The sequence below is a fragment of the Pteropus alecto genome, unplaced genomic scaffold (assembly GCF_000325575.1).
Source record: "Pteropus alecto unplaced genomic scaffold, ASM32557v1 scaffold7, whole genome shotgun sequence".
NCBI classification, from domain to species: Eukaryota; Metazoa; Chordata; class Mammalia; order Chiroptera; family Pteropodidae; genus Pteropus; species Pteropus alecto.
Window position 1 is genome coordinate 3,498,066 of NW_006494614.1, and position 12,537 is coordinate 3,510,602.

At 33.1% G+C, this 12,537-nt stretch overlaps 1 non-coding gene across 1 annotated transcript; it reads right to left on the reverse strand.

The window, feature by feature from the left end:
• Positions 1-752: 752 nt before the first annotated feature.
• LOC112474649 lies at positions 753-859 on the reverse strand. The gene has a single exon (XR_003044508.1). It is a non-coding gene; the product is annotated as a U6 spliceosomal RNA (small nuclear RNA).
• Between the last annotated feature and the right edge of the window lie 11,678 nt (positions 860-12,537).

A 12,537-nucleotide genomic window follows, 5' to 3' on the forward strand; every position in this document is an offset into this window, starting at 1 on the left:
CTAGGTGGTCTCCCATCCACCTAGTACTAACTAGGCCCAACTCTGCTTAGCTTCTGAGGTCAGACAGGATAGGACTTGTTCAGAGTAGCATGGCCATAGGTCGTTGCATTGTTATTGACTAAATATTTTGTACATTTATGCTCTTTTCTTAAGTCTCTTCACTTGCAAGTTTTTATTTTTCTCCCAATTAAATATTTTTATTACAGATTGAACCTATTGTTCAACCTAAGACCTTTTTGGAGAAATAACCCATTTGTTTAACAAATGCAGTAATTTTTCATATGTTAAGCAACGATAAATTTTTTTGTGGAGTGTACTTTCTATCCTACCTTCACATTACCTCTGAAAGTGATTAGCATGCCATTTACTGTTTTCATCCAAATCATTAACGAAGGTATTGACCAAGGATGACCAAGGATAGAGCCCATACACACCATCAAGGATCACCCTTCAGATAGACATCAATCCATTAATGGGATATAATCAATCAATAAGTTACTAACATGCTTCCTTATGCTATCATATAAGCTACATGTCTCCAGAATGACCAACAATTTAGCATCAGACACTCTCAAATGTCTTGCTGGACATTCACTTAGTTACAATAATGCTATGTTTCTTTGACCTGTCTAGTGAACACAGCAAAAAATAGTAACAATCATAACATTTCAATAGGATTTGACCCAAGCTAATTTATAATATTTATCACTTTATTTTCTGTCTATTCATGAATTTATTTATTTATTTATTTTTAAAGTATGAAATGCCTCACAAGTTTGCATGTCATCCTTGCTCAAGGGCTATGCTAATCTTCTCAGTATCGTTCCAATTTTGGTATATGTGTTGCTGAAGCAAGCACCATGAATTATTTTAAATAATATAGTATAGAACATCTTAAGGTTAAAAATGTAGACCACTAGCCTAGAGTTGATAGAGTTGCCTTTCTCACTTTGAAAAATAGTAAAAAAAAAAAAAAAAAAAGGAACTCGTATCTTCCATTGTTTCTGTTTTCTACAATTATCCTATCAGTGTTCTGAGATTTAATTCATCCAGATCAGGAAACATAAACACATTTCGATTGTCTACTTGCTTACAAAATATGTTTAATATTTTAGGCTTAAATTTATTTCTAAAAAAAGAAGAATGAACTTGATGGTCACTCCATCTTCTCTCTGCAATGGTACTTTATATTAGAGTTCCCTGGAAGTACCTATTATCTTTATTCTGAGGTCGAAATCTTTTTTTCTACAATTCATTTAGAAAAACTGAAATAATTTTACATTAATATGCACTTGAATTCTGTTTCAGATATTTGTTCTAAGTTACTTCTGTTTTAGAACAATTTTTATTATTGTCAGAAATAACTTGAATATCCTTGATGATGGACTTATTGGGAAGACTACATTATCTATTATTCAGTAGGTTTACTTGAGTTTCTCAAAACCATTGCTCTGGATAATTAATAAATAAATCTGCCAATAAAATAATTCACGTGGAACTGACAACAAAGAAAATATATCTATTTGCCAAAATTTTCAAGCAGGAGCATTGTTAATAGAGATTATTATTTTCTTTTTTATTATATGATGCTTAGGCTTAGGATCCAAGTTACCTGATCCATCAAAAAAAAAAAAAAAACTTCTTTTCTGCTAGAGTCTTCATAAGAGGACAGAGTGTAACATTGTTAAAAAGTAGTTCATCGCTTGTTATGGCAATACACCTTTGAAGGGCATGGAAATTATTTTAATTGGATAAATTAGATGTTCTTTGTGTCCATATGGAGTGTTGAATTTAATGATTTGGTTGAATGGATGTCAGTGTTTCTGTTCAATCTTTCAATTAAACTAATATTAATCTTACATTTTCTAAAGAAAGCTTAATAGCACAAGATAACTATATCTCTGAGACATACAGTAAGGTCACTGGTTATAAATGAGCCCACATTGTTTTTCTGAATAATTCTCTAGCTGAGAAAGAAGCTGTGGAAATTGTAGCTATACTAGCTTTTCTCCCTTTCAATCTCTCTTGACCAGCACTAAAAGATCTATTTCTCTCTTTTGTCACATTGTTATACCTGAGACTCAGTCACACTACTTCATAAGGATCATTTGTAAAATCATCTGTTAATTTCTCGTTTTGTCTGTTTTAACTCACAAAAATCAAGATAGTCTTTCAATCAATGGTTTTATATTTCTGGAAGGTCTATTGTAAATGAGAATGCCTCTATTTGTCTTTCAAAACTAATTTCATGTAATTTATACAAAGTTTTAATCACATATCATCACACTAAGAAATGGACTGGGCATAAGTTTTCTTTAAAAATTGTATGATGATATAGTTATAAAATACTGAAATCATTTTACATTGCTCATAAAATTGCAAAATTTTGAGAGTGCTTCAATTTGAAAATGATTGGGGTTCTAGGAACACAATTCAGAGGCTGTAAAATTACAAGGACACTTCACCACTTCTGTTAGCATTTCTATTCAGAGGTGATCAACCAACACGACTCACTGAGCAATTTGCCGGGTATTTGTAGGAAAGCCTTGTTCTTAAAAATACAAAGAAACTCCAATAATTTTAAATTGAAGTATATACCATACATTCCCTGAAATCCAATTCATTCTTTAAATAAAAACATTACAACTTTTAAAATATAAAAGTCCTACTCACAACAGAACAACAATCTATCCCTTCCAATTCGAATGTCAAATCACACTAGCTGTAATTTCTCTCAACCTGGCATTTTCTGACGTGAGGAATTGTTCTGGTCAGCAAAGAAGATTACTTATTTCTTTTAAACTCCTGGGGTTATTACTCTAAAATTATCTCTGAATTTCTTTCCAAACATCCTGTGACCTTTGGAAGCCATTCTGAATTTAGATGAATTATGTATACTTGTGTATAAACATACAAACCTCTGTCTTCTCAAAAGCTATATTTGGAAATAAAGCTAAGTGTTCAAAAAAATGTATATAATTCCTCTGAGTCTAATTATATACCTATAAAACAAAGGGAATAGTGTCTATCTTAAAAGCCTATTGTGTAGTTTAGATGGGTAAACAGCCTACTACATTGCCTGATATGTCATAGATGTACAAAGTCACTATTTTGCTATAATCATCATTATCATTTAAATAATCATCGTCAACTTGAAGTTCCATGTTATATAAGAATCATTTGATTCCAACTATAGCCCTAACACAGACTATCATCTTGAGCAGATTACTCACATTTTAAGGTCTCATCATAAAATATTAACAATGATTATATCTGGATTGTGGATATTTTTTTCTATTTCAATTTTTTTCTCAACTACATTATCTGATTTTTATATTGAAAAGACATTACTTATATAAAATGAGAACAAATACCATGTATTATATCGCCAAGCATACTTGGCACTTGCATATTTACAATGACTTCATTTATAGGCAGTGGAGAGATAACTGTATGGTGTTCCTAGGGAACTGAAAACAAAAGTCAGCATCTAAAGAGATGCGGAAGTTACATGAGCTACAGATGATAAATACATGTTATGAAACACCTCATGAGTCACAAATCCCAGACCAATGAGAGTTGGAAGGGAGGCCTCTCATCTCTAAGTTCCTCACTGTTAAATCTCTAGTGTTGAGAACAGAAAATATTGAGGCACAGATGGTATTCAAACACATTTGTTGAATGAATGGCCTGAATAAGAAAGTAAAAGTGGACTAGAGTGAAACTTGGGTCGAGATGTCTAAGCCACATCTTTTGATCCTAATTCCCTTTTCTTTAAATCTGAGAGTCCAATTAATCCTAAAAGCTTTATGGACAAGTAACTAGAACTGAAAAAGAAAAAGGTGGTCATGACTGGATCACACATTCAATAGAAGTGGAAGAGATTACACAAGAAGTTAGAATCAAGGAACCTGGCTTAAGCCTCTTGATTTAAGTCATGTTCACCAATCCAATTTCCCCTGTAAGTGGGGATTATCAGGCACATGTACAGTAATTAATAAATTGTTCCTTTGTTCCCCATTGCACTATTGTTTGTTAACAGATTAGCTTCTCTGAAAGGAAACCCAGAGGAAAGATGGAGTTACTGGCCAGCCTTGAACTCCAAAAGGTATTTTAAAAGCACCAAGGATGGCATCCAGGTTAGGAGTGGAATAATTATCTTAAAAAATCTCAAGTGAATCAAGACGGACTTTAAAAGTGAGTAAGAGTGCGCAGGTAAGGAGAAAGAGAAAGGCTTTCCTGCAAAAGGAACCTTGACAAAGTGACAGAGACAAAGCATCATGTGAGTAGAGAAACAATGTGCAGCACTAGAATTCTAAAGAATAATTTATAAGACAGAGAGGGATAAGAAATAAGACCAGCGAGGCTGGCAGGAGTCAAATCATGAAGAGCTTTGAATGCCAAGCAAATGAGCTTAGATTCTACTCTATGAACAAAGAAAAATCATTAGATAAGTCTAAAAAGAGAAAGGACACCAGCAGTTAGGTAGGAAATAGATAAAGCTAAAAACAGGGATATCAGTTTGGAGGCTATAATAGTTGAAGAGGAGAAAATTGACTAAATTTGAATAGTAAGATATAAAAATTGATGATTGCCTCAATATAGATTTAAACACATTTTGACAATTTTGAAGTACTATTCCTTTTAATCCAAAGGGGAACTGAAAAGACATGATTCTAAACATTTAGAATCACAGAAGAATGTGATTTCATGGAGTTTACTAAACTACATTGCCATTGGCAGCATAGAGGCTAAAAGTTGGAGAAACTCTGAATTTGGGACTTTCTGCTCTACTAGAAACTAGGAATTTCAATGAGGTGGAGCCACATGACCACAATGCTAAGGCACATCACTGAAAACAGAGATGGGGTATCCAATACAACCATGAAGAGTTCTAATAATTGCTGCTCCATATTTTCATCAAATGACAAAATGTAATAGACATTCCAATTGGTGGCATAATGATGACATCATCTGATTTTTCTATCCATTCTTTTATTCCTTTGTATTTGAAATGTCTGTGGAAAAACACTGGCATGCTAGGGATCAATTTAAGGGCATGGATGTTTGTATGAGGAACAGAAAACTTGAAAGAATCAGTATATTTCTATGGATTGACAGATCTGAGTGCAAAATCCAGTTTAACTATTTATTTAGTCAGAGCTAAATTTATATAAAACTGCTAACATGCCTCTGAAGATCATAACCAATATCGCATTTCTTCTTTTCCTATGTAGAAGTCTGGATGTATTTGTGAATTTGTTTTGTTTTGTCATGCCTTGATAAACAAAAATTGACTCTATTGTCCTAGGCATATTGCCTAAACCTCACCTCTCTTAAGAATATTTTCTTGTTTAAAAAAGTGAATTAAAATTAAACATTCATAAATAGTTCAACTCATGAAAGTAAATGAGATTTTTAAATAAAACCATTTGAGTAAATTAACTCTTTAATTTTTAAATTGAAATTTCATAACAATGTATATACTATTTGAACTTCAGAATTTATCACAAGAAGGCAAAGACTTTAGAAGATAATATAATTTCCAAAAGCTGATGTAGGTTAAAATTCATAGTGTCTGATAGAAAGTTCCAAGTCCAGAATTTCTCTGCATGTATATTAATTGTTAAATTTAGAATTTATATTTCTAAAATAAGTGGAATGTTTTATACAGGTATTAAATGCAAAGTTATATCACAAATAGGATTATCATTTTATGCAAGATTCACAACCTCTAAAATTTCCAGTATTTCTCAACTGCTTAAAAAAAAACACAAAATTATTTTAAACACATATAAATTGGTAGCAAACTGCTAACTGAAGACGACTGACTAAAACTCTTAAAATAATAAACATTTATTCATTAGAAAATCTATTTCTTTTAGAAATATGCATGATATTCTCTGCATTTCCATCTTCCTCTAATTCATCATTATAAAACTTCATTGAATTTTTGATAGTCTGGTGTTTATTTATTACTATTTCACATTATCTTGAAATCATAATCTCCACCAACATTTCAGTTGCTTACTGAAGAGAGCATGCACACTTACCCTCTGGGTATTTTCCTCATGGAGAAATAAAAATATCTCAAACACTGAGACCTAAGTTGCATGAAGGACTCAGATTATCTATGATCTGTTTTACATGTCATAGTAGTGTGATGTGATATGGTTTCCTTCCAAAATCTGAATCAAAAAGATCAAATTTATTTTAATTGTTCAAGATTATACGGCACTGTGTTTCCACATACAAATGTGAAATCACAAATATCACAGTTAAATATATACCTAAAATGATTATATCATCCAAACATAATGTACATAGATGTTGGTCCCATAAAATCTAAGAATGTCACTCTCATTCTGTAGCAATATTTGGAATTACCTTTAGATTATTTATTTTAAGAAGAAAAAATAAAAAAAGTTTTCCTGCACAAAGCCAAAAGCAAGAAATCTATGTAGCTTGAAAAGCATGAGTGTAACAGGAGCAAGTGTGTATGATTTAAATCATTAAACAATCAATCATTCATATTTATTGAACACCTATTATGTGTAAATCATTGTTTCATAACTGACACCTGGGAGAACCTTGACCAAATCAATAATTAAACTGTGAAAAACAAGCCCAGAGGTGCACCGATTCTTTCTAGTTTTCTATACCTTAGATTTACATTCATGCTATTAAATTGGCCCCTGGTGTTATGAGATTTAATTAATCCATTAATTTCAAAATCACAATGAAATTTATGTGTTATAAAGGTATTGGCTAAGGGTGCATGCACAATGTTTCATTCCTTATCTAATGTTAAGGACCCCCTCACATGCCACAGTTAAATGAACAGGTGTCCTAATCTTTCAGAAACAAAATATACTAGCAGTTGCTAGGCTCCCCTTAATTGCTTTAGTCATTCCAGGTTTAAGAGTATCATGGTTCCCATTTCCCTATGAACCATGATTCTTACTACACTTTCTTGATTCCTCTCAATTATTCACAATCATTTTATCTACTACAGAATAGCTTTAACCCAGCTCGATTAATTTACACATAGTCTATACCAATTCTCCTAAGATTACTCATGTGTTTTGACTCAATTAACTATTCTTTTCACCAAGAACTATGGAAGAAAATTAAGATTATTTATTTGCATACTATAAATCAAAAACTCAAAATATGAGAATAGCACCAAATTTGTCATTTCCAAATGTCTTACACTTGGCCCTATAGCAGAATGCTACCATAATATGCATTTATCCTCTTGAATTGGATATGGCTTATAATTAACAAAGTAGTATAAATAACAACTCCTAGATCATGGTCTAGCTTCATGGGACCCTTATCTTCTTGTTCAGCAAAAGCCAGTAGAAGAGACTAAGGACACAGGATATTATACAAAAAGGATATCTATAAGATCTACCAGCTATGATTTGAACAAAGAGTCTTCAGTCTACCCTAGTTCTTGACCCTCACTGCTTATAGCAGTCCTTTAGAGGAAGAATAGCACTGTGTGTTATGGGTTTGCACTGGAGAGAAAGTGTGGTTTATTTCCTCCATAGCTTCATCCTGAATCTTATTGCTCAACTGACGTATTTTTCTTAAGAGTGCAAGTTTTTACATAAGATTTTTCTTTGGCTAAGTCATACTGTCTACCCCCAATACGTCCCCTATACTTACTCTCCAAATATGGCCTATCTCTCTGAGATAGTAGAGACAATCAGCAGAAACCTTTCATAAGCTCCCACTACCAAATCAACCCACACATATGCATCCAGTTACATACTTTCCTCTTTTTGTAATGGCTTAACTGTTTTTTATCCTATTTAATTAAAACACCTTCACCTTTGCATTAGATCCCATCCCTCTCACCTTCTCAAAGATATTATTCCAGAAATTCTCTCTTTCCTGCACTGTCATTATTTTCCCCTCTTCTTATTTTTGCCCATCAGCGCATAAAAATGCTATTGCTACCACTTTCTTTAAAAACAAACAAAGCTTATGGTAAAAAACTAATATTTGACAGGGGAGCCAAGAATACTCAATATTGAAAAGACAGCCTCTTTTGGTGCTGAAAAAATTGGATATTCACATGTAAAATAATAAAACTAGACCCTTATCTTATACCACTTACAAAAATTAACTCAAAATGGATTAAAGACTTAAATGTAAGACTAGAAACCATAAAACTCTTAGAAGAAAACATTGGAAAAAGGTCCTTGACATGGGCCCTGGCAATGATTTTTTGGATATGGCAGCTAAAGCATAAGCAAGTCAAAAATGAACAAGTGGGAATACATTAAACTAAAAGTCTTCTACACAGTAAAAGAAACAATAAACAGGATGAAGAGATAATCTAAGGAATGGGAAAAACTATTTGTAAACCATATGTCTGATTAGGTATTAATATCCAAAATATATAAGGAACTCACACAACTCAACATCAAAAAAAATTCCATTAAAATAAATAACGGACCCGAGTAGACATTATTTTAAAGAAGATATACTTAAAGCCAACAGGTACAAAAAAATTCTCAACATCACTAATCATAAGGGAAATGCAAACCAAAACCACAATGAGATATCGCCTCAGACCCATTAGAATGGCTATCATTAAAAAGACAAGGCATAACAAATGTTTGTGAGGATGTGAATAAAATGGAACGCTTGTATACTGTTGGTGGCATTGTAAACTGGTATAGCCACTAGGGAAAATAGTATGGAGTTTCCTCAGAAATTTAAAATAGAACTACCATATGATCCAGCAATTCCGCATCTAGGAATATATTTGAAGGAAATGAAAACAGTTTTGAAGAGAAATCTGCACACACATGTTCACAGCAGCATTATTTTCAGTAGCCAAGATATGGAAACAACCTAAGTGTCCATTGATGGATGAAGGGATAAAGAAAATGTGGTATATATACATAATGGAATATTATTCAGCTATAAAAGAGAAGGAAATCCTACCATTTGCAAGAAAATGGATGGAACTTGAGCGCATTATGCTAAGTGAAATAAGGCTGACAAAAATTAATACTGTATGATCTCTTCTATATGTGAAATCAAAAACAAAAACAAAAACAAAAACAAAAAACCTATTAGAAAAAGAGATCATCAGATTTGTGGTTACCAGAGAGGGTGTGAGAAAGAGGAATTGGATGAATGTGGTCAAAATGTATAACCTTCCAGTTATAAGATAAATAAGTCCTGGGATGTAGTGTACAACATGGTGACTATACTTAACATTGCTGAATGGTATATTTGAACGTTGTTAAGAAAGGAAATCCTAAGAGTTTTCATCACAAGGAAAAACCATTTCTTCTTTTTTTTTGTATCTATATGAGATGATAGATGTAATTAAACTTAATATGGTAATCATTTCACAATATATGAGTCAAGTCATTATGCTGCACACCTTAAACTTGTGCTGTGCTGTAGGTCAATTATATCTCAATAAAACTGGAGAAAAATTAAAACAAAAGAAAACAAAAACATCAATTGACAACATTTTCTCTTTCCAGCTACGAAATCTTTTCTATTAATCCCTTTGCAGCAAAACTCCTAGAAAGTATGATCTATTTTCATTATTTTGATTGTTTCTAATTACTCCACATTATCACTGAAACCCATTCCTGAGTTTTGTTTCTACCATTCCACTAAAACTGCTTTGAACAGTCAACAATATCCTTCACATTGCTAGAGTCAGTGGTCAATACTAGTCCTCATCTTCTATCATTTCACCTATCATAGTATTTGTCACACTTGAAATAAAGGCTTCATTTGGTTTCCAGTAAACTACAATTTCATGAGTCTCCTCTCAAGTCACTAGTTTCCCCTTTTCAGTCACCTTTACTGGTTTCTCCTCATCTCCCTGATCCTAACATTTGAAAGTTCCAGTGCCCAGACCATGGCTACTATTTTTATCCATCTACTCTTACTTTTTTGGTAATCTCCTGCAACCTAATGGCTTTAAATACTATTTTAATGCTAATTGTTCTTAAACTTATATCTCCAGACTCAACTTCTTAACTGAACTTCACACTTTTATAACTAACTGTTAAAATTCACATCTTTATTTGGATATCTAATATAAACCACAACTATAACATACAACAAACTTAAATAACCATTTTTTTCCAACAAAACTTGCTCCTACTTCATACTTCTCTCATCTCAGTAAATGGTAACTCCATATTTTCAGTTGCTCAAACCAAAAACCTTGTTACTTCCATCTCTCACATCCCACAACCAGTCCTTCTACAAATTTCGTTAGTACTATCGTCAAAATTTATGTGTCACCCAACCTTTATTATTATTTCTACTGCTATCATTAGGAACCAAAACATAGACATCTCCAAACTAGATTACTGAAATATTCACTAATTAGTCTCCCTGCCTCTGCCATGGCTCACTAAAGACTACTCTCAATACGGTGGCAAGAGTGATACTTTTAAAATGAAAATCATATCATTTGGCCTCTGGGACACTGAACTACGTTAGTGGTTCTTCCCTATCAATATTCTTTACTCATTCCGTTCTCCCAAATCCTTTATGTTGGAGTGCTTCAGAGCTTAGGCCTTGTCCTTTTCTATTCTCTCTCTACGCCCAATTAGTGATCTCACCCAATACTGATGCCATAAATATCATGTATATTCCAACAACTCCCAAGTTTTATCTCCAGGTTGGCTACAGACACCCAGCTGCCTGTTTCTCTCAGATAGATATCAAATAGATATCTCAATCAAATTTATTACTTCTAAAACTGAATCTGCTCCACTTGTGTCTTTCCCATCATAGTCAATGTCAACTTCATTATCCCAATTGTGAGCCTAAAAATTTGGAGAAACATTTAATATCTCTATTTTTTCTTACGACTTACATCCCTAAATTAGCAGCATCAGCATAATCTGAAAGCCAAACAAAAGTGCATATTCTTAAGCCTATCCAAGACCTACTGAATCAGGAACTCTGTATGGGGCCCAGAAATCTCCATTTAACAAGGTTTCTAGCTGATTCTCCCAGATGCTCACTCAAATTTGAGAACAGCTATGCTAAAGAATATTGAGAGTCCTATTGACAGCTGAAAAAAGCTTAGGAGCAAGGGCTGATCCTTCAATTAAAAGTTAGAGCTCTTTGTAGGCCATTAAGATAATCACAGTTGCTCTTGTTAAAGCTCACAGGGGTCTCATGGAGGTTGGGTAAGTATTTATGTATCATGGCTAGAGCGCAGCATGTAAATGATGATGATGGCCTGGGTTTAAGGACTAGTCTGCCTTATTACCTACATGTTCTTGAGCAAAGTATTCCACATCTCTCTCTGCCATGAAATAAGGAAAATAACAGTGCACAGAATTATTGGGAAGATTGAAGGAGGTTATGGATTTAATAACATTAACAGCAGTATTAGCATATAATATGCATCAATAAATGTTAGTTTCTGTTGACTTTACAGCTAAAAGTCAAGGCACCATCTATATTTCAAAAAAGTAAGTATAAAGGCCGAGGACTGAAGTAAGATCCTTGAGAAATGCTCACATTTATTGGGAATAGAAAGAACTGGTTCACGATTCCTCTTTTGTCCCTTATTTTAGGCCGCTCCCAATATCTTACCCTGTCCATAGAGTCTTCCCATTTCCTGTCTCTTTCTAAACATGACACTTCCACAATGATTCTAACTGTTCCTTCAACTCTCTTCACTGACTCATTGGCATAGAATGTTGTTTTCATGCATTTGTTTATTTAATTTATACACTTAGCCAATGCCTGTCCTCTATTCTTTGTGCCTTGTATATAAAACATCATTAATCCTATATGTCTTAGGGAAAGCTCCTTGGTAGACAGAGCTTGCTTCTGTTGCCTCTATTTGCATAGTGGTTGTAGAGTACCACATAAATACAGAGACTTGATTAACGGTTTTTGACAGAGGATCTCAAATAAAATACAAATAAGCCAAAATTATAAATGTATATAGTTCTCTTAACTGTAATTCTTATCATTTTTTCTAAATTCACAAAATTTCAATTTGTCTTCAGCTATTCTCCTTAGTGTTTTGTAACTTTAACAAAACATATACCTAAAAAATCTACTTAAAAGAAATAAATAAAAACTAAATTGAGAAGTTAAAAATAATCAATATTCTCCCATGAGATATTTTTCTCTTTCTCTTGTTTCCACCCTCCCTCTTTATATGTGTGAGAGGACAATGCTTTTGTAATGCAACATCCTAGAGAGAGGTGATTATCAGGTTAATAATCTTTTTATCACCTAATATGTTCATTATCACTTACCTTCATTTACATACACAAAAGGAGAGAAATTAAGTTCTGTACCCACTTCTTTTAGTATAGATCTTTGATTTGCCCTTATTATAACCAAGAGAAAATATCCTGGCTGATAACTTTCTCAGAAAGGAAAAGCAAGGTTGATTTGTAATGGACTGAGCTAAAAATCTCAGGTGATTTTGCTTTCTGGAATATGGAAAAATCACCCAACTTCAAGCTGATACCACCTTTCAGAGAATGCTAGACTGCTGGAGATGTC